The sequence below is a fragment of the Periplaneta americana genome, chromosome 6, assembly GCF_040183065.1.
Source record: "Periplaneta americana isolate PAMFEO1 chromosome 6, P.americana_PAMFEO1_priV1, whole genome shotgun sequence".
Taxonomy (NCBI): domain Eukaryota; kingdom Metazoa; phylum Arthropoda; class Insecta; order Blattodea; family Blattidae; genus Periplaneta; species Periplaneta americana.
In genome coordinates this window covers 82,089,479-82,110,432 of record NC_091122.1, presented here as the reverse complement: position 1 = coordinate 82,110,432, position 20,954 = coordinate 82,089,479, and the positions used below count along the sequence as shown (strand labels likewise).

At 34.0% G+C, this 20,954-nt stretch overlaps 1 long non-coding RNA gene across 4 annotated transcripts in view; it reads right to left on the bottom strand.

Moving 5' to 3' along the window:
* LOC138701464 (uncharacterized) overlaps window positions 1-20,954 on the bottom strand; it is a 1,004,334-nt gene that overhangs the window by 936,566 nt on the left and 46,814 nt on the right. Inside the window, exons 1-2 of one of the 4 annotated variants that reach the window (XR_011332592.1) lie at window positions 17,404-17,833; window positions 14,752-14,846 (exon numbers count right to left, since the gene is read on the bottom strand). The exons of 2 other annotated variants lie outside the window; for them this stretch is intronic. This is a non-coding gene — a long non-coding RNA (uncharacterized lncRNA). Of the gene's footprint in view, window positions 1-14,751; window positions 14,847-17,403; window positions 17,834-20,954 lie in introns of those variants that run through there. One more of the 4 variants, XR_011332590.1, reaches the window with a different exon arrangement.

Below are 20,954 nucleotides of genomic sequence, written 5' to 3'. Positions count from 1 at the left end.
CTACGTTTTCTTATCTTAATGTTTTTTTTTTCTTTCCAAGTGTCACAAAATTATTTTGTTTACTTATTATTCTTTATGAATTGATTAGTAGGCCGATCTATCGAACCCTTATTTAGGGCGGCTTTTGTTTATACAAATTATCTTCTCCGCTACCTACCGCTCACCAGTTAGGCTGGAGGGGATCAGAACTTTAACAAAATTCGTAAGGAAGAGTAAAATAATTCTAATGTTGGGGAGCTCATTTACAATTTACTCATTTAGTTGTAATTAAAGTAGTAAACGATTTTTACTAAAGTAGTAAGCGTAATCAGCAAGTTATATCCATTTTTTGGTCCGGGTTCATTTCAGTTTTCAGTATCAAAATGGGTACACAGGCATTTTCAGACACTAAAAGGTGCTCTAAAAAGTACCAGATAGTGAAAAGGAGCGGTTCGCCGAAATAATGAAGTAGGCCAGTGATGTGATTGAGTGTAAGAAGCACGATGTCAAAATGCTAAGCAGAAAGATGCATGGAAACAAATAGACATGAAAGCCAAAGCAAAGAAAGTGAAAGCTAAGTGGAACTGAGAATGAAATCAGACTAGTGGGGGAAAAGTTGAAATTAAGAAGGTATTGAAAGTACCTTATTGATAATTGAAATTGTAATTACTGTAACATAATAAGCAAATACAAAACAAGATGAGATATAATTTATTTGATGTTTATTAACAGCAGTTTTTTTTCTTTAAATGTTTAATTTGTCAATAACATCATTTAGTCACCGGCGTAGGCTCTTCAAATTGGCCATGACCGCTTATTGCTAAATACTCCTCAGTCGTTTATAAAACTAAAAAAAAAGTCTTTACAGGGCAAGAACTCTGCACAGACGCGATTATTGTTCCCAACAAGAGTGTACATGAGTAGAAATTCCCCAGATCTCAAGAGGATAAGGTGTGGTGTACATTATAAAACTACTTCCGTTAAATAGCTCATAGTAGTAACAGTCTCCACTCGCTCATACTGCCGCAGAGGGGTACGAAACAGTGCTAGAAGAAAGGAAAGGCAGAGAGAGACGAGGCCAAAAAGGAGCAGAAGGGGCAACAATGTATAAGAAGGATACGAGGAAAGAGAAGAAAGACATGAGAAAATGGAAAAAATAACAAGAAATATTAGAATGGCATACAGAAAAGAGAGGAAGTAAATCAAGCAGAAACAAGGAAAGGTGTTGATTTCTATCATTATTATTGTTATTATTATTATTATTATTATTATTATTATTATTATTATTATTATTATTATTATTATTATTATTGTTGTTGTTTCAGAACAGAACTGAAATTATTTAAAATGGCGAAGAACTTTGAAGTGCTATATAACCATAAAACGTAATATTATGTTACTCCAAAATAAAGAAGTAACAGTTAACTATCCTAACTACAATGCCATCACCATCATCATCATCATCTACAATATATTCAAGGCTCGTTACGCCTTCAACAAACCAAACATACACAATTAGTAGGACTCGTTCGTCAAGTGCGCAAGAGAAAAATATCTCTCTCTTTCACACGCACGCACAGCTCAGGCGGTTGCGTTTGTCTGTTGAACCGGAGTTGCGCTCGGGTGCGGGTTCGATTGTCGCTTGGGCTGACTACCTGGTTGGGTTTTTTCGAGGTTTTCTTCAACCGTCAGGCAAATGTCAGGTAATCTGTGTCGAATCCTAGGCTTCATTTTGCCAAATACCATCTCGCTGTCATCAATTCCATCCACACTTAATAATGCAGTAGTTGATACAGCGTTGTTAAATAACCAAGTAAAAAAATAATATCTTTTGTAAGCCAATCATATACACATTTGTTTTTATTTAAAATTATTAGAATTTAGAAGGAATTCTTGTTTCAATTTTTCCCCCACTAATCTGATTTCATTCTCAGTTCCACTTAGCTTTCACTTTTTTTGCTTTGGCTTTCATGTCTATTTGTTTCCATGCATCTTTCTTTCTGCTTAGCATTTTGACATCGTGCTTCTTACACTCAATCACATCACTGGCTTACTTCATTATTTCGGCGAACCGCTCCTTCTCACTATCTGGTACTTTTAGAGCACTTGTTAGTATCTGAAAATGCCTATGTACCTATTTTGATTAATTAATAGAAAGTCAGATGTTCAAATTTATGTAACATCAGCGCATATCAAACCTTGTATAGTACTATATACAAGGTCTTTGATCAAACTGCTTCCGTATAGCGTAATAAAATTTGTGCTTTTAATTGCCTGTACAGAGATAGTGTAACAACATATGCCGCGCTGTAGTGTGAATACATAATCATTGCTAGCTGTTTCCCACATATTACATAGTTCATGATTCTCGGTGTAGTGTATAGGCCTAATGTAACGATGAAGTACTAAATAAAGTGCGAAATCTTACTTCCGTAACTACATCTTCATCTTCTAATTCTATGTCCCTTCTAGGCTATCTGGAGAAAATTACACTCCATTCAGATTTGATAACTGCTTTTTCAGCAATTCATTTAATTAATGTATTAATCATGTTACTTGCATTTATATTATAAAACGTTTAAATTAAAATTATGATTTCAGCAGTTAATGAAAATGTATTTCTGTTATAATAATAAGAGAAAAGCGCAGTACATGTAATTAACATTGTTAAACCTGTATTTCGCTTTTCTCAATTGGCATTACTGAATAACATTCAATTTCTTTATTGCAGTAATCGATATTCATTTATTTCAACTTCACATGTCTGATTAGGTTAAGTATTGATAATTTTTCAATTATTAACATTTTGTAGCGAATTTTAGGGATATATTATTTACATTTTTATTTTATTCACAAAATAGTCTTAATAAATGTGACTCGAAAATTATCTGTAGTAATGTCACGAGAGGTCTGAGATTTATGGGGAAATCTCAGACCTCTCGTGACATTATGCAGATAATTTTTACTTTAATTGTGGAAGATATTCAAAGAAGAATAATACTGGACATCTCAAGTGTTCAGAGGAAAATACAAGTAATTGATCCCTGCAGTTTTGACCATAAAATGTCTCAGAATCAGAATATATTCGGATTCAAACCCTGATCTCCTTTGGTAGAGAAGCTTCTATTTCATTGAGCTAAGGCTAAGAAGACAGAAATGAACATTAGCCGTATAGAAACCAGTATATTAAGTTGAATGAGTGGATGCTAAGCAAGTATAACAGGTATTACTGGAGAATCAGTTCCCTCCACTCGGACAAGAACTATTACTATAATCATCATAAGGTCTTCTATTGAAATAAATAACGCCAACTGTCATTACCAAAGACAGCTGTTTTTCATTCACAGGGCATTGTTCACAAAATCAATCTAATTCCACATTTTTAGCAAGTTAAGTATTTATTATAATATAGGCTATATTTTCTATTTCCTATGGGATGTAAAATATTCCAGTCTTATAGATCTATTTAGTTCCATTTTACGGATCATTTGCTGTTTCAGTTGCTTTCATTTTTCTTATTCATCGTATATTCATTTCATTCCCCTAACCATTTTCACAAAAGATTACTTTCAGCAGTGGGTATTTCTGACAGGTTAATTAATAATTCTATATCAATCATGAGATTATTTCGTGTCGGTGGAATTTTATTGGATACCGAACTGATATTTGGCGACATGAGTCCGAGGATTCGCTATGAAATTCATTGGCATTCACATTACCCCTCAGAAAAACATCGAAAAACTCAACATAATCATCCCAGCCTCTGTTTGTGACTCGGAGACTAAGAGAAATGCAAAAATAGGAAAGACGGGAGAATGCTGGGTTTGCAGTAAAAGACCTGCCCTTGAGCAAAATAGCATGAATGAATGAATTCAGTGCCACAAATAAATAAGAGAATGTTAGAAGCTGAAATAGGCTAGATATTGCTAGGAATGTGACACTTTGCAAATAATAATAAGTGAACTTCTGGATAAAATAGCATCTGATGTTTTTCCAAGTGTTAATCTCCTGGTTAAAAATAGTATTAACGTTGTCTTTAAACAGCGCAACATGCGAAAGAACTTTCTCAACAATACGCAGAATAAACAACTGGCTTCAGTCAACAATGACACAGGATCGATATCAAACTTAATGGTTTTGTATTCGGAAAGTGATATTGTTCAGTGTCCAGACCGTGATGTGATTTTTGACAAATACATGAAAAAAAGGGAACAGAAAATTCACACAGTAAATTTCTCAACACAATAACAGATTCTGATTACAGTAGTAGTGACACAATGTTTTTCTGCGTTACTCCTCATTCATGAAAATCCACTAGTATGACTATTGTATTTATAATTCCTGGTGAAAGTGTTTACTTAAATATATAGGCATACTGACTGCAGAGATGGTAAGGTATGGAGGTTGCAGATATTTGTACTCCGGGCATCTCATAATAAAGTATATGGAATTACATTTACTGAATACAAAATCATAAAACTTATCAATACAGAGATCTTTACCAATATGCAGTATGGGCAGTATCTTTATTAAATGATCATATTTCGATATATTGTACCACAGTCAAGCTATAACTAGGGGAGGAGGAGGTAAATGATGTCCTCCATAACCTTGTTATATCGGGATTATACGATTTTGCTTCCCCCCCCCCCCCAAGGAAACGGGTCTCTTTCCGCTTATGGATATAATAGAAGGTGGTTATGATTATCATACTACAACTACTACTACTACTACTAATAATAATGGTGTGGTGGTGATGGTTATAATGGTCTTGATTGTGGATGAAAATACAGTGGTCAGGGTGATATTTTCGTGGTGTTAGCGATTATATTGTTGTTGATGATGATGATGATGATGATGATGATGATGATGATGCAAATCAAGATTTCAGGTATAACTCCCTGTAAAGTTGATTTGAATAATTTCGAGGGAAAAATTGTTCCGGAGCCGGGTATCGAACCCGGGACCTTTGATTTAACGTACCAACGCTCTACCACTGAGCTACCCGGGAACTCTAACCGACACCGATCCAATTTTTCCCTCTATATCCACAGACCTCAAAGTGGGCTGACAACCGTCAAGCAACCAACTTCGAGTGCACACTAACTCCGTGTGACTTAAATTGTGGTTTTCTATTAACGAACAGTGACTTTTCCCTCTATATCCACAGATCTCAAAGTGACCCACTGTTCGTTAATAGAAAATCACAATTTAAGTCACAAGGAGTTAGTCTGCACTCGAAGTTGGTTGCTTGACGGTTGTCAGCCCACTTTGAGGTCTGTGGATATAGAGGGAAAAATTGGATCGGTGTCGGTTAGAGTTCCCGGGTAGCTCAGTGGTAGAGCGTTGGTACGTTAAACCAAAGGTCCCGGGTTCGATACCCGGCTCCGGAACAATTTTTCCCTCGAAATTATTCGATGATGATGATGATTATTATTATTATTATTATTATTATTATTATTATCATTATTATTATTATTATTATTATTATTATTATTATTATTATTATTATTATTATTATTATAGTGGTAGTGGTGATTATAATAATGCTGTTGGCATGACTTTGATGATGATTGATTATATTAAAGGGTAATGGATATGACAATAGTTGTAATGGTAGTGATGATTGTTTTTTAGTTGATTATTTAAGACGCTGTATCAACTACTAGGTTATTTAGTGTCAATGGGATTGGTGATAGCGAGATGGTAGTTGAAAAATTGAGACCGAGGATTCGTCATACATTATCTGACATTCGCCTTACGGTTGGGGAAACCTCGGAAAAAAAGCCCAAGCGGGAATCGTACCCGCGCTCGAGCGGAACTCCGAATCAGCAATTAATTGGAAAATGCTTTGAATTAGCAACTCTAATTAATACCAAATTTAAAAGAACCGGAACGGACCATTGTAATTTCTTACTAGAAGGAGCGAAAGGTTCCTGAAATTCACGAAACACCATTCCGGTCCACTCCGATCTATTTCGAGCTCTTCGGTAGTGGTGATGCTATAGTGCTGATATTGATGTGACGATGTTATGATGACAGTAGTAATATAATGATGGTTATGATGATTGAATACGAATACAGAACGTTTTCTCGCTCAGGCCGAACAAAGCTGTACAACTTCTTGAGAAAGCGTATTGATATTTCTGGAAAGAGGAGAGAACTGGTTGTTGAGTTCAGACGCCAACTGTATCTAGTCGTATTTAACAGCTTATGATTCAAAACCGTGAGAATAAGAGGGGGATGCGTGATGAACGTTAACACAACGGATGCTGCACTACAAGATGTGGAGGAACCCTGCCAGTCCGGTCCGGTCAGGTAAACCTCACGGGAATACAAGAGATTATTTTAGTCCTTGCTTTCTCTCCCTGTGAACTTACGTCCAGTACAGTTCGTAAGCAAATATTTGTCACTATACTATCGAAGTCTAGATACCACTTCGCACAAATGAATTCCAGACATCTGCTGCGATCAAAACAGAATAGCTTTTGTTTCGTATCAGAACAGTTGCGTTCTATCTTCAAGAAGAAGATTCTGAAAAATGTATTTTAATTGCGACACTCACACAGTACATTTAACTTAAACACAAGTTCTTTCATTTCTCTTTTAAAATAAGTGTAACTTACAGAAAATATATTTCAAGCAACTAAGTTATGTAACACGCACACTGGTAGTGTATATATTGATTTTGCATAAAACTTCAGTTAATTGAAATAATAAATAATCTTCATATCTTGGATGCAAATTATCATTTCCTCATCAATTAAATAAATTGTAAATACAATACTGTAAAGCTGTAGGAATAATTAACAGAATATTGAAACCTTTTGAAACTCAAGAATAATACTACTGTATATAACATATTACATAAGTTCTTTACTAAGTTATGGAAGTGAGACATGGGCTGGTATGCATAAAGTTGAAGTAAATGCTATTGCTAAGGTTTTCGTAATATATACTACGATCTTTATGTATAAAAACCCATACTAAATTCTTTCCTGCGTAGCAGAAAATTGATCTGGAAGGCCATGTTTAGTTTATGCTAAAATTCGTAGCATAAACCACTATTTATATGCATAACAAGAAGTATACTTCTACATCTAAGTGTAAGAAAAAAAATAGTAGTCTGCCATGTTTGAGACATTGTTAGCTCAACATAAGCATTTGTACGGTTTAATATGACAGAATTTATACGAATTCGCGCTAAAAATCCTACAAGGAAAGACGAGAGCCATCAGAACGTGATTATAAGAAGTTACATATGTTTTACTAATAAAAAATGTTATATGATCAATTTTTGTAATGGACTACTCAAATGTTGATTTTGAGATAACTAGAATTCTATCTATCAATTGATTTTTGGTATTGTCATTTAAAATAATATATTTTTATCAAAATGACTCTATGATGTATTTGTAATACATTTAATTTACGTGAAAAAATTTCGTGTGTGGAACCCGAATCACTCAAATATTATTTTGCTACTATTTAATCCTGTTAATAGAATTAGTAAAAACCTTATTGTAACAATTGTTAATAATAATAATAATAATAATAATATTAATAATAATAATAATAATAATAATAATAATAATAATTATTATTATTATTATTATTATTATTATTATTATTATTATTATTATTATTATTATTATATATACAGTAATTAATTATAATGATGATGGTTGGTAGTATAATGCAATTTACACATCATCTTGAACTATTATTCTATTATTCACAAATAAAAAATGAACTTTTGTTTCCTGCATTGTACCAAATGGAAATTCTACGTAAGCCCAAATGTAAGATTTAAATGTATTTAAAACTTGTCAAATTTTAGTATATTTCGGTATATAATTAACTTTGCACACATTTACATGAACTAACGTTACGTTTACAGTAATTACTTACAATATCTCTCGTTCTTCTGTTTAAGAAAATGAAGATTTAAGAATTAAACAAATATTAAGATATTATATTATTAAGTCTTGTTTGGATAGTTGACTAACGCGTTAACAATTGAGTAAATGATTTCCTACGTTTTCTTATCTTAATGTTTTTTTTTTTCTTTCCAAGTGTCACAAAATTGTTTTGTTTACTTATTATTCTTTATGAATTGATTAGTAGGCCGATCTATCGAACCCTTATTTAGGGCGGCTTTTGTTTATACAAATTATCTTCTCCGCTACCTACCGCTCACCAGTTAGGCTGGAGGGGATCAGAACTTTAACAAAATTCGTAAGGAAGAGCAAAATAATTCTAATGTTGGGGAGCTCATTTACAATTTACTTATTTAGTTGTAATTAAAGTAGTAAACGATTTTTACTAAAGTAGTAAGCGTAATCAGCAAGTTATATCCATTTTTTGGTCCGGGTTCATTTCAGTTTTCAGTATCAAAATGGGTACACAGGCATTTTCAGACACTAAAAGGTGCTCTAAAAAGTACCAGATAGTGAAAAGGAGCGGTTCGCCGAAATAATGAAGTAGGCCAGTGATGTGATTGAGTGTAAGAAGCACGATGTCAAAATGCTAAGCAGAAAGATGCATGGAAACAAATAGACATGAAAGCCAAAGCAAAGAAAGTGAAAGCTAAGTGGAACTGAGAATGAAATCAGACTAGTGGGGGAAAAATTGAAACAAGAATTTCTTCTAAATTCTAATTTCTTCTAATTCTAATACGAAATACGTGTTTAGGTTACATGTAAATTTAATGACTAACATTTTGGACCTCTCTGATTTATGTCTGACTTTTACTTTACTTGTTAGTAATAATTTTCTTCATAATTTGTTTTTCATCCATTCTTTTCTTGCTGTAAACTTCCATCTCAACATTCACAGCCTGGATGGCTTTTTTTCATCACTTCTTGCGGCAGGAGTTTGCGACTTGTTTAATAATGTTAGGTATTTTTCTAGTAGATTAACAGACAGCAGTTGTTCTCATGCTCTCTCTTCTACACTTCCCATTTCGTCGTAATTGTTCTTTTTCTTGTTATTCTAACCAGATTTTGAGGAAAACAATCAATTTTTCCACAAAGAAATTAACATAAATGCATGGAAGGCGAAAACTAATGAATCTTAGCGGACAAACCCGAAGTACTGTCTCGATATAATCGAATACTCTTGATAGTTTAAACTACCGCCGCGTAGTATATACTTCGTAGTAGTAGTATCAGATTTATGCATATAAAACGAAGTATATACTTCTACTTAAAAGTATCTTCTACAGTCGAAGCAAAAGCTAATACTACAACTTTATGCATACCACCCATGAACAAAGAGAAATAAACATAAAAATAGAATTACAACAAATCAAATGAAATTTATGAGAACAGCTATAGGAAATACTGGCTGGGATCGTAAAAGAGAAGAAGCTGTAATGTAGAAACTTCAGTTACAACTTGTTATATGTAAACGAAAAAGCCAACCCTATTACAGGCCAAATCGGCCCAGCGTGTAGTGGGAGGTTAAGCTTCCCACTTTCATGGAAAATCGGCAGCATTAATGTCAGTAGGGATGCCAATCCTACATGCCCGCCGCCTCTGTCTGCAAGGAAATCACGCTATATTAATTTTTGTTAAAGGCTGATTAAATTCCAGGGTCATATAAGAGTTAGATTAGTAAGGAAAATTCATGAACCCATCGAGAATCGAAGTCGCGAACTTATGGCTTTACAGCATTACGCCTTAACCGCGACACTGCCGCGAGCACTCTACAACCGTATATTATACTTATGACGTACCGAAGTACATATGATATTTCCGTGCAGAAATTTGGATCATCATATGATGAAAGATGAGTGGAACTGAGAAAAATTCTCTCCGGTACCGGGATTTAAATCTGGGTTTTTAGCTCTATGTGCTGACGCTCTATCCACTAAGCCACATCGGATTCCCATCCCGATGTCGGATTGAATCCTTTCAGTTTAAGTTGCGCCTCTTGGGTTCCCTCTAGTGGCCTACCCTCATGCACTGCGTCATATATATGTATGACAATGGCACAATGTCCATACATGTGCAGAGGTGTACTCGTCAGATCCCGGCCAGTTAGTCACTCATAACAAGTGCATCTCTGCACATGTATGGACATTGTGCCATTGCCATACATATATATGACGCAGTGCATGAGGGTAGGCTACTAGAGACTAGAGGGAACCCAAGAGGTGGAACTTAAACCGAGAGGATTCAATCCGACATCGGGATGGGAATCCGGTGTGGCTTAGTGGATAGAGCGTCAGCACGTAGAGCTGAAAACCCGGGTTCAAATCCCGGTGCCGGAGAGAATTTTTCTCAGTTCCACTCATCTTTCATCATACTTTACAACCGGTTATGCATTTTATAAATAATTACCAGCTCTAATACAAGTAGAAGAGTAATATACTATAACCATTTCATAAACAATAACAAAAATCATGCTTCATTTCCATCCACATGGGAAAAGATCCTTGGGCCGTCCAAAGAAGAGATGGGCTACAAATACAGCACTGAGGCCCTAACAGGCTATTGGGCATTACAATTTAATGGAAGATGATGTGATGCTGTTGCTGTTGCTGCTGCTGCTGCTGCTGATGATGATGATGATGATGATGATGATGATGATGATGATGATGATGATGATGATGATGACGACGACGACGACGACATGTTTGATTTCTGTCCTTACATAAGTAAATGTTGCACTTCTGGTAAAAATAAATTTAAAATCATCAAACACATAGACCTACTCGTCAAGGACTAAATCGTGTTTTCTATTTTGTTTCCTAAGAAACAAGTGCACTCGAGAGGAAATTAAACGCAGAATAAAATACGGAAATGCTGTTATTATTCGGTTGAAAAGCTTTTGTCATTCCGTTTACTCTCAAAAAAGTTGAAAGTTAGAATTTATAAAACAGTTATATTAGCGGTTGTTCTGTATGGTTGGGAAACTTGGGCTCTAACTTTGAGAGAGGAACAGAGGTTAAGGTTGTTCGAGAATAATATGCTTAGGAAATTATTTGGTTACAGGAGAATGGAGAAAGTTACACAGTGCAGAACTGTACGTATTGTATTCTTCACCTATCATAATTAAGAACACCAAATCCGAACGTTTGAGATGGGCAGGACATGTAGCAAGTATGGGTGAAACCAGAAACGCAAATAGAGTGTTAGATGGAAGATCTGAGGGAAAAAGACCTTTGAGGAGGCCGAGACGTAGATGGGGGGTTGATATTGAAATGGATTTGAGGGAGGTGGGATATGGTGGTAGAAAGTGGATTAATTTTGCTCAGGATAGGGACCGATGACGGACTTATGTGCGAGCGGCAATGAACCTCCAGCTTCCTTATTGGCCATTTCTAAGTAAGAAACAAATCCAATTGTACATATTATCTTGTTTTGTGAAGCACATCGGCAGGAAAATAAACCGTTTAGTGATTTAGTGATATGTTGTCATAGGTCTTTATATAAAGTGATTTCACTTTCTGCAAAGATGGGAACCAAAAACTCCCGTCACCTTCTGGGTTGATCTGGCTTGTAATGAATTTACTTTACCTTTTTAATTGTGATTCAGATAAAAATTTAATTTAGTAAAATATTTTATAACTTCATTAAATTCAATTGGATACAAAGAAAAATGTAATGAATATGGATATTATGTTATGAAAACCAGTAATATAAATATTACTGGAAGATTGTCTTAATGAGCAAATATTAACATTACACTATGTTAATTTATTTACTTTGATTTCAAAATAGGTCAGATTTTTAAATTTAAATCACTGTTTATATAAGTATAAATCTGTTCAGCAGAAATGTATCATTAACATAAGTTGAATCACTATAAGCTTAATGTCAGAATTTTCTATTTTCAGTAACTTACACTATATGCTGCCTAAGTTCTTCTACTAAGTTACTTAAAAATCAGCTACAGACTAGTTGATTACCTTTTAGTATTTGTTTCTTTCTTGCAATCAAAATTCTTCCGTTTTCAAGAAGACTGAAATCACTCCGATTCTAATAAACAAGGAAATAAACAATATTCAAAATCTTACTAGCTACGAAACGAAATAACAAACAAATAAAAAAAGAATTCATTTTATTTATAACAGAAGCACAAAACACTATTTCAGTAAAAGAAATCCAGCATAAAAACAGAAGCATTAAAAATAATCTAAAATAAATTTTGTTCAAGGAGATCTAAAATCCTATATAACTAGGGCCAGAGAAGTACCTATAAAATATAAAAATTACTTCGTAATAAATAGAAACAAAAAATATTTTCTGACTACAAAAAGAAAAGATATATTAAGAACCCTTCTTCTTCTTTTCCCACTACTCCAAAGCAGATTTTAATAACCTCTTCTATTCTCAGATAACATTATCCTATTTAATCCATATGACCCCACGTCTGTACGTCCATATATATACAGTATATATATATATATTTAATTTCCATTCTAGGACTTTCATATAGTCATAAGATATTCGAAATCTTAAACGGTAGAACTGTTCACCTTTCCGATTACTTTGTAATTGAACACCATTTAGGATCTTTCTGCATATTTCTCTCTGAAAATTATTACCTTTCATATCATATAATATCGTATCGTGTCGTATCGTATCATATTTCATATCATATCATATCATATCATATCATATCATATCATATCATATCATATCATATCATATCATATCATATCATATCATATCATATCATATCATATCATATCATATCATATCATATCATATCATATCATATCATATCATATCATATCATATCATATCACATCACATCACATCACATCACATCACATCACATCACATCACATCACATCATATCATATCATATCATATCATATCATATCATATCATATTATATTATATTATATTATATTTTTTATTGGTAAAGATCTCTGTATTGATAAGTTTTATGATTTTGTATTCAGTAAATGTAATTCCATATACTTTATTATGAGATGCCCGGCGTACAAATGGCCCAATCCACAAAATTATATTTCCACTTTACCTCTTTGTAACAGTGCGCGAAATGCGATACACAAACAAAAATTGTGCTGAAATGTCTGGAAAAACTGGGAATGATGACTAGGCTGACTTACACTTTGAAAAGAACAATATGAGGAGCTCTTTAAAGCAATAAACTCAATATGGAAATTCTGTGGGTTGGGCCATTCTTGCGCTGAGCGCCTTATATGTTCTAAGTTACTGATATATATCTCTTAAATTTCGTTGTATAGTCTTTTCACTTCTCATTTTCCTAATGGACACATTCTTTTATATTCTATTTTACCTACGTCTATATCTGTGTTCAAAAATTGTAGTTATGTTTTTCTAATTATTTCTTAAATAATTTTTTTAATATCTTCATTGTAGATCATGAGTCCTTTTTCCTTACTTCTTTTGGTACTTAGTTCCAAGACTTTAACTGTCAAAATAATTCCCTTCAGATCGAGCCATTCATTTTGTAAAACCTTATCCTACTCTAGTGCTCGGTAAATTCTACTTCTTTAAATGGACAGCAAAGACTTGTAATTTAGAAAGTCTTTTATTAAGTGTATAGAAAAGTTGAAACTAAATTTATTGTTCTGTATAGGCTATTCTCTCCAATAAACAGCATCCAAAATAATAAAACAGAGAATATCTCAGCTCACATGTAATTAGACATGTATATACGTTGAGTTTCTAAGAACAGAGAAGTGATAAACAATAAGAAACGTCTCCTTAAATGAGACAAAACATTCTCAGTGTTTAAAAATTAAATAATGTATTATTTTTCATTTTGGACAGAAAGCAAAGAAGCTAATAATATTCAATACTCCTTGCAAAGCAAGATCCAAAGTGAAAGAATAAATCAATTTTCCTCTTCATTATATGAGAAGGGTGTCATTGGAAGAACATTAGGCTCTCTGGCTGTGTGGTTAGCACGATGCAGTCCACCGCGGAAATGTCATAGGACAAGTACAAGACAAAGGACAACACTCAGTCTAGTTGAATGGAGATAATCTCCGCCCACGCAGGGAATTAAACTACGGATCGCAGGGTTAGGAAGTGTACGCGCTATCCATTAAGCCATAGTGGCAGGCCTAAAAGAATAATGAACATTTAAAACAAGCTGTCACTGACAGGATATGAGGAATTTTTCAAATATATTTTTTATTAGGTGTACACAGTCCTAAACACTAAGGGCCGTATTCATAGACATTCTTAACGCGGGCTTCCGGTGGATGATCAGCGAACTAATGTTTTTCGTATTCATAAGTCAGTGTTAGCGATATGATATGATATGATATGATATGATATGATATGATATGATATGATATGATATGATATGATATGATATGATATGATATGATATGATATATGATATGACATGACATGATATGATATGATATGATATGATATGATATGATATGATATGATATGATATGATATGATATGATATGGTATGATATGATATGATATGATATGAATCCTGTACAAGTAACCAGTTGATAGTCGGGGCTAGTTTAGCACGCTCGTAGCGCGGGCTAACGAAATGTCTATGAATAGCACCCTGAGTGTCTAAGAAACACAAATGTAAGAAAATGCTTAATACTTTCCATTAAGCTGGGACCAAAGCACAAATTTCATATAACAAGAATAAACAAAAAAGTACAAAAAATATGCTTTAACTAATTTGCAGTGAAACAATCTTACCTAATAATCTACTTCGAACACATGGGCGATTAAGTTGAAACGTATCTTTTATAGCCTAAAATATTATGCTTTTTAAACACTTAACTCATCTGTCCGCGTTCCTCTAATGAATGGAAGAATTATAAAGAAATCTTCACCAATAAACGAAGATTCAAGGAATTCATTGCAGGCGAGCAGATCCTAGAACAAATAGATAGGAACATTACAGGACAAAATCTAGATATATATATATATATATATATATATATATATATATATATATATATATATATATATATTTTGCTACTTAATTCAATCAATAGATCCATATAATTTTACATTTTATAATTAAAAATTACGTTTGAGATGACCGTTAATGGACTTCCCAATCAAATTATTATTTTTTTTTTATTTTAAATATCGCATTCATATACATAGACCTATAATAATCACTAAACTAAACATTCTATTTCAGACGTTTTTCTCAACCTGTTTCCAGTTTCATTGGCTGGTCAGATATGAAGCACTTACTAAGTAAAGTGATTATTAACAAGGGCGACACTTTCTCAGCTAAGGTAGGTGCAACATAGGTACCATTAAAGCACCTATCTGAAAGTGTCTTATAATCAAAGCGTGTAGAAATAAAAAAAAATGAAACATTGTTTCTACCAAGAATAGTTTTATTTCTGCATATTGAATCCAGATCTCAGGCGCGAAAACGCTAATTATATTATTATACAGGATATCAGGAAACTAGTTTCGTAGTTTCGAATGTTTATATTTCAACAAAAATATATTCATTCATTTATTCATTCATTCATTCATTCATTTGTTTATTTATTTATCGATTCATTCATTCATTCATTCATTCATTCATTCATTCATTCATTCATTCATTCAGTCATTCATTCATTGATTTATTTTTATTAACTAACAATTTTTGCTGCATTTCAGCACTGAAATATTTTAAATGAATGATGTTCTCAAAAAGTAATAAAATATGTGAAAATTTTATTAGAAAAATTAATATTAGAGGAGAAAAATTCGCTCCGGCGCCGGGGATCGAACCCGGATCCTTGGTTCTACGTACCAAGCACTCTCACCATTGAGCTACGCCGAAGTCCTATCCACAGCACTGGATCGAACTCCCCTCCTCCAGTGTTTTTCCAATAGTGGCCTGACTCCAAGTTGGGCATGTATGTTGACATTTTATTAAGTCAACTTCCATTATACAAGGAGTGCACTCAGTTGAGTGACTTGGTGGCCGGGATTCCATAGTAATGTGCACAGTAATCTGTACAGAAGTACGCTCTATTGCTAGAAGAATTTGCTAAAGATTATTTTTTTGGCCCTACAGAATAGGCTATATCTGTTATGGTAACAATTAATATTAGAGGAGAAATATTAATATTAATTGTTACCATGACAGACATTCTGTAGGACCAAAAAAAAATCTTCAGTAAATTTATTGGAAAAGCTCAATTACACGACACAAGTTTTTTTAGTAAAAGAAAAATGGCTAATATATAATTTCACGTGTGATAATTTAGAGAAATATAGATATTTAACGTGTACCTGATTTCCATCCAAATTTGCTGAAACATATTCGAAGTAAACGCATCAAAAGTTTTCGAAATCCTATAATAACGACACTAAATAAATCCAGTGATATAATATTAGGACAGCCGTGTTCAAGAAGTGAAATTCGGAGCAAAGTGTGAGTTACTGTTTTTAGCGTGATTCACGAATAAAAACTGACGTAGGCGCTGAAGATGGAATGTCCGACTGGTAACTAAACTACGGGTCATCCACTTCAACAACAGTTTAAAGTTGTCTAGTCAGGAACAGCGTGTTCTTTAAAACGAAGATAATCATTTCCTACAGTGTATTTTTATTCTTTAGTGGAAAACAGTGTATTTATTTGCCAAATGTAATTGTGTGAAAAAGTATTTAGTTCGAGCAAAAACAATATATAAACTCACTAAATTTAATTTGAAAAGATATTACTCTTCACACCATACCGCAGAATATAATAAATACGAATACCAAGAACGTGCGACTGTTATTGATATGCCCAAGAATAAGTTGCTGGAGGTAATAACTGCATTATTATTGTTATTATTATTATTATTATCATTATTATTATTATTATTATTATTATTATTATTATTATTATTATTGACTCCATTTTTCAATAGGCAACGAGTTCTAATGAGTTGACATCTGCAGTATTGAAGCTTAAAATAAAGTGAACGTCCGTCTAACTCCTTCTACATTTGGAATAAAGAGAGATCAATCTAAAAATAGGCTTGAAAAGTGTAAAAATAGCGGTACTTTAAAATTAATATTCAGTCAAAACTCATGTGTATGTTACCCATATTGTATAACTACACTTGTTTCACACTTAGGGTTGTTAAGATACATCTCGACACGCTAAGGACCAATTTATGTAAATGTTATACTAAATTTTTTCCCTAACATGTATGCACACATTTTCCGTACATTTCACATATATGGTGCTAATGTGATCATTTTATATCACTGTATTTACAAAATTGCAAATTGATGTCGAATTTTCGACTTCTCCCACAATGGGTCAGATTTCGACATTAGTAGGCCTATTACAAACGTATCAAACACTTTAAAACCCAACATTTACGACACAAATTGTGTTCAAGTACAGGGTGAGTTTTAAGTCCACCGACAAAATTCAGGGGGTGATTCCTGACTGAAAATGGAGCACAAAAGTTCATATCACCTTGTGTCCGGAAATGCATAGTTTCCATGGTAGACGGCACTGAAGAATGACATCAGAGAAAGAGCTCTGGCACACAGTACATGGCCTGAATCCCATCCATGTCACAACAGATGCTCAAAGTGGCCTCCATGGGATGCAATGCACGCCGTTCACACGTCTCATCATGGATTGCCTCACTCGTTCGAATGTTCCGGCCTGTGTTCGAATAGCGTCACAGGAAGGGTCTCAACATCAGGAACATCAGGAACAGGTTCACCGTACACAATGCCTTTCAGATGCCTCCACAAGTAAAAATTCATGGGGTCCGGTGATCGAGCAGGCCATGCACCTCTCGACCGTTTCCACTTCCTTGGTCATATACTAACACCATCTCGGCTTGTTCCTGGAATGAATACCGGACCATTGTGCTTCTATGTTGCTTAAATCACAATATCTGCAACACACAAAACGCACACTGCAAGTTATGAGAGATTGTCGTCAGTGCCATCTACCGTGGAAACTACGCATTTCCGGACACTAGGTGATATGAACATTTTTGTGCTCCATTTTCAGTCAGGAATCACCACCTGAAGTTTGTTGGTGGACTTAAAATTCACACTCTAATAGCCTACTCTTATTCGAGTTGGTCACATGGGAATTTTTCATTGTTGCCATTTTTCACACATGCACTTTTCCTATAGTTTTCAGACTTGATTACGTCTGAGTCTTGTAGTTTTCTCACCCTTTGGCATAAGATGGAAATGCTAGCAGTGGATCTGGCGACAGTTCTTCAAAGAAAGTATCAGTAGGTGAGAAATTAGGCAAACCTAAATGTCTTTGTGCAGATGGTGTCTGGGGTGTTCTTGGGGATGTGGTAATGTTTCCTTCAACGCGAAATTCACATTAATTTTCTGCTAGATCTTACTAAAACATTTATTCTGCAGTACGGTACGTCAGGATGTCAATTCTCTTATGTCATTAACTGTTAATTCATATAGCCTTTAGAATCAAGGCGTAGGATATATCGAACTAATTGATCTTCTGTGTTTATGTCGAGAGTTGTGCCTTTTCCTATTTGTCCGATATAAAAAAAATAAATATATAAACTTCAATTAAGATTGGTTCAATGAAAGATGAGTAGTTTCATACATGAAGGCAAACACATAGCAACTGTACAATCTGGGTCGTACATGTGTGACAATTTGGTATCATGTACGTTCGTACGATCAAACCCACGGATAGTACGCAAAATGTCACGAACCTGTCAGGAAAGAAGGAAGAACATTTGAGAGAGAGAGGGAATTTTAAAAATTCATTATTTATGACATTTGAAATGTTATATACTGAATACATTTATGCTGTATTATATTCTACTTATGCATTTGAAGTAGATTCTACATGTAGCGTTACAAGTGCTGTACAGTCGATTTGTGCAACGCAAATTTCTGTAAACATTGACCTCACTTGCCTCCAGGTCCGGCGACAGCCTGATTTTCGTAGACTAAATATTATTGCAGTGCCGCATTAAGAAACCATTGCTTGTGGCTACTCAATAATGTTGCAAACAATGATTCCTTCCTTTTATTTCCAAACATCTCAGAGAAATGTTCTCCGCAAACCTTTCAAAAGACGAAACATCAATTACTGTTGTCAAGTAAGCATGTAATAAGTTGAATACAATGTTCTGGGAACACCGGAACAGGAAAAGAAAAGGAACATATTCGGTATACATACAGAGGAACACGGAAATCTGTATTCTGTAACATTAGTATATCCTTCCAATCGTGTTTTGTGGTAATGCCACAGCACTAAGTCATTAAAGTGTCATTGTTACAAATTCTGACGTGAAATAGTGGCAATGGAATCAGAATATAGCGATAGTGGTCCTAGTAGGTCCTACATCTAAAATATTACATTCGGTGTACTTAAATATAAAAGTCGGAAAGAAAATTACAAAAAATTGTGATAAACTATTCCTAAATTTAAAGCTTGGTTGTGCGCTGATGAAACAAAGTTTGGAAGGGCTGTGTTCCGGTTTCTCTGTTCCCGCTGTTGTTAATCCTCCTGGAGAGAAAGATGATGTCTTCCATTTTTAAGCCTTGTCCCAAGGTAAACAGACAAAAAATTGTTTAAAAATCATTTGTGCTCCCATATTTAATTTTTTAACAATCAGTTTTATAAGAATTAAAAAAATCCGTTAACTAAAACACTGTATACGGTTTTTTTTGTCCGAAGACAGGTCTGAACCTCACAAGTGATACCAACAAGGCACCACTTATGAGGCAACTAGGCCAGGACATAATGGGGTAGGGTGGCCAGTTTCTTCCCCCCCCCATTGCATACATCGCCCATTAGCTACATATTTAAAATAATAAAAAATAGGTCCATTTTTATATGTAGCGTACGATCCTCCAATGAAAAGTACAATAATTTGGAACCAATTGTGTCATGCAATCATGCCGCAGGGTTTTGGCATAGATATCTATGAACGTAGGACATTGTCCACATATGTGCGGAAGTGCACTCGTTATGAGTGATTGATTGTCCGGGATCCGACGGAATAGGCTCGTCTTAAATTATAAAGTGATTTACGCATATCATATATATTATATTAATGTACCGAAATACATATGAAGTTTCCACGCAGATATTCTGCGTCTTCGTACGATGAAAGGGTAGTGGTAAATTATGTTCGAGACATCATAAACATGACGGAAGTCTATTTATCTTTTCTATATATAACCTGACTTACCGTAGGATTTAAATGTGACAATAGATCTTTATATGTTTTGTTTTTTACTTCCCGAGAGTACGATAAAATTACATCATTTCATTCATTCAATCAATCAATCGTTTATTAATGAGCTATAGTTTGTTGCAATAGACTTAAAATGTTCCAAATTACAAGATATAAAATAAATAATATTTGACATAAAATGTAAATACAGATGAATTCAAACAATACTAATGAAATAACAATATTGGTAGTAATAATAATAACAATACAAATAATAATCGTAATAATATAGAGCAATGCAGCTTAGAAATTTAGAATACATTTACAATGGTGTCAAGAATGGATGCTATAGAATGGATGATTGATTAACCAGTCATACAAAACAGATTTAAATTGTATATAACCCCAGATCACATATATAACAGATTGATCATCCCTATATTAAAATTGGTTGCACTTTGAAGAGAACAACCGCTAGGATCGCCACCCGTTCGCCGTAAACGAACACGAGATGGCAGTACAGTCGCTAATGCAATTCAAATGGGAATTATGACGTGACGCCTTATGTAAAAACTAGATGGCAGCATAGTAAACCTGAAAAAAGTTGTTACCGTCAAAGCCTATAAGGCTGAGCAATCTGAGTATATATGATCTTTCTAGGACATAACTTGAATCATGTGTCTTTTGTGGCAACTTATTAAACAATGTTATAGCAATATAATTGGATCAATTTTTTAACTTGTTTAATCTAACTCTAGGTTATGAAAGACAATAATTGTACCTTGTACTATAGTGGTGAACTTATGTTTTAGGGTGATATTAAGGTTTTCTTAGT